Genomic DNA, 3,453 nt, shown 5'->3' with positions numbered 1-3,453 from the left:
TGTATCTTGCAAGAAGTTACTGTGGCTGAGTTCAAAAAGGGTGTTGCCTGTGTTCTCCTCTAGGATTTTGATGGAATCTTGTCTCACATTTAGATCTTTCATCCATTTTGAGTTTATCTTTGTGTCTGGTGTAAGAGAATGGTCCAGTTTCATTCTTCCACATGTGGATGTCCAATTTTCCCAGCACCATTTATTGAAGAGACTGTATTTCTTCCAGTGGATAGTCTTTCCTCCTTTATCGAATATTAGTTCACCATAAAGTTCAAGGTCCACTTCTGGGTTCTCTGTTCTGTTCCATTGATCTGTGTGTCTGTTTTTGTGCCAGTACCACACTGTCTTGATGACCACAGCTTTGTAGTACAACCTGAAATCTGGCATTGTGATGCCCCCAGCTATGGTTTTCTTTTTTAAAATTCCCCTGGCTATTCGGGGTCTTTTCTGATTCCACACAAATCTTAAAATAATTTGTTCCAACTCTCTGAAGAAAGTCCATGGTATTTTGATAGGGATTGCATTAAACGTGTACATTGCCCTGGGTAGCAGTGACATTTTCTCAATATTAATTCTTCCAATCCATGAGCATGGAATATTTTTCCATCTCTTCCTTCATTTCTTTCAGAAGTGTTCTGTAGTTTTTAGGGTATAGATCCTTTCCCTCTTTGGTTAGGTTTATTCCTAGGTATTTATGCTTTTGGGTGCAATTGTAAATGGGATTGACTCCTTCATTTCTCTTTCTTCAGTCTCATTGTTAGTGTATAGAAATGCCACTGACTTCTGGGCACTGATTTTGTATCCTGCCACGCTGCCAAATTGTTGTATGAGTTCTAGCAATCTTGGGGTGGAGGCTTTTGGGTTTTCTATGTAAAGTATCATGTCATCTGCGAAGAGGGAGAGTTTGACTTCTTCTTTGCCAATTTGAATGCCTTTAATGTCTTTTTGTTGTCTGATTGCTGAGGCTAGGATTTCCAGTACTATGTTGAATAGCAGTGGTGAGAGTGGACATCCCTGTCTTGTTCCTAATTTTAGGGGAAAGGCTCCCAGTGTTTCACCACTGAGAATGCTATTTGCTGTGGGCTTTTTGTAGATGGCTTTTCAGATGTCGAGGAATGTTCCCTCTATCCCTACACTCTGAAGAGTTTTGATCAGGAATGGATGCTGTACTTTGTCAAATACTTTCTCTGCATCTACTGAGAAGATCATATGGTTCTTGTTTTTTCTCTTGCTGATATGATCAATCACATTGATTGTTTTACAAGTGTTGAACCAGTCTTGTGTCCCGGGAATAAATCCCACTTGTCATGGTGAATAATCTTCTTAATGTATTGTTGGATCCTATTGGCTAGTATTTTGTTGAGAATTTTTGCATCCATGTTCATCAGGGATATTGGTCTATAATTCTCTTTTTTGGTGGAGTCTTTGTCTGGTTTTGGAATTAAGGTGATGGTTGGTGGCCTCATAGAATGAGTTTGGAAATACTCCATCTCTTTCTATCTTTCCAAACAGCTTTAGTAGAATAGGTATGGTTTCTTCTTTAAACGTTTGATAGAATTCCCCTGTGAAGCCATCTGGCCCTGGACTTTTGTGTCTTGGGAGGTTTTTGATGACTGCTTCAATTTCCTCCCTGGTTATTGGCCTGTTCAGGTTTTCCATTTCTTCCAGTTCCAGTTTCAGTAGTTTGTGGTTTTCCAGAAATGCATCCATTTCTTCTAGATTGCCTAATTTATTGGCATATAGCTGCTCATATTATGTTTTTAAAATTGTTTGTATTTCCTTGGTGTTGGTAGTGATCTCTCCTTTCTGATTCAGGATTTTATTAATTTGAGTCTTTTCTTTCTTCTTTTTAATAAGGCTGGCTAATGGTTTATCTATCTTATTAATTCTTTCAAAGAACCAACTTCTGGTTTTGTTGATCTGTTCCACAGTCCTTCTGGCCTCTATTTCATTGAGTTCTGCTCGAATCTTTATTAACTCTTTTCTTCTGCTGGGTGTAGGATCTATTTGCTGTTTTTTCTCTAGCTCCTTTAGGTGCAAGGTTAGCTTTTGTATTTGAGTTCTTTCCAGTTTTTGGATGGATGCTTGTATTGCGATGTATTTCCCCCCTCAGGACTGCTTTTGCTGTATCCCAAAGATTTTGAATGGTTGTATCTTCATTCTCATTAGTTTCCATGAATCTTTTTAATTCTTCTCTAATTTCCTGGTTGACCCTTTCATCTTTGAGCAAGATGGTCCTTAACCTCCACGTGTTTGAAATCCTTCCAAACTTCTTGTGATTGAGTTCTAATTTCAAAGCATTAATGGTGAAAATACGCAGGGGATGATCCCAATCTTTTGGTATCGGTTAAAACCTGATTTATGACCCAGTATGTGGTCTATTCTGGAGAAAGTTCCATGTGCACTTGAGAAGAATGTGTATTCAGTTGCGTTTGGATGTAAAGTTCTGTAAATATCTGTGAAATCCACCTGGTCCAATGTATCATTTAAAGCTCTGGTTTCTTTGGAGATGTTGTGCTGAGAAAATCTGTCGATTGTAGAAAGCGCTAGATTGAAGTCACCAAGTATAAGTGTATTATTATCTAAGTATGTCTTAACTTTGGTTATTAATTGAGTGATATACTTGGCAGCTCCCACATTTGGGGCATATATATTGATGTTTGTTAAATCCTCTTGTTGGATAGATCCTTTAAGTATGATATAATGTCCCTCTTCATCTCTTAGTACAATCTTCGGGATAAACTTTACTTTATTTGATATAAGGATGGCTACCCCAGCTTTCTTTTGAGGACTATTTGCATGGTACATGGTTCTCCAACCTTTTATTTTCAGGCTGTAGGTGTCCTTCTGTCTAAAATGAGTCTCTTGTAGACAGCAAATAGATGGGTCCTGCTTTTTTATCCAGTCTGACACCCTGTGCCTTTTGATGGGGTCATTAAGCCCGTTCATGTTCAGAGTTACTATTGAAAGATATGAATTTAGTGTCATCATGATACCTATTCAGTCCCTGTTTTTTTTTTAATTTTTATTTATTTATGATAGTCACACAGAGAGAAAGAGACAGAGAGGCAGAGACATAGGCAGAGGGAGAAGCAGGCTCCATGCACCGGGAGCCTGACGTGGGATTCGATCCCGGGTCTCCAGGATCGCGCCCTGGGCCAAAGGCAGGCGCTAAACCGCTGCGCCACCCAGAGATCCCTTCAGTCCCTGTTTTTGTGGATTGTTCCATTGAACTTCTTCTTTCTTTTACAGAGTACCCCTTAATATTTCTTGGAGAGCTGGTTTGGAGGTCACATATTCTTTCAGTTCCTGACTATCTTGGAAGCTCTTTATCTCTCTTTCCATTCTGAAATGAGCCTTGCTAGATAAAGTATTCTTGGCTGCATGTTTTTGTCATTTAGGACCCTGAATATACTGCCAGCCCTTTCTGGCCTTGCCAGGTCTCTGTGGAGAGGTCTGCTG

Source organism: Canis lupus, chromosome 7, assembly GCF_011100685.1.
Source record: "Canis lupus familiaris isolate Mischka breed German Shepherd chromosome 7, alternate assembly UU_Cfam_GSD_1.0, whole genome shotgun sequence".
In the NCBI taxonomy this organism is placed as follows: Eukaryota; Metazoa; Chordata; class Mammalia; order Carnivora; family Canidae; genus Canis; species Canis lupus.
Note: the sequence above shows the minus strand (reverse complement) of the source record.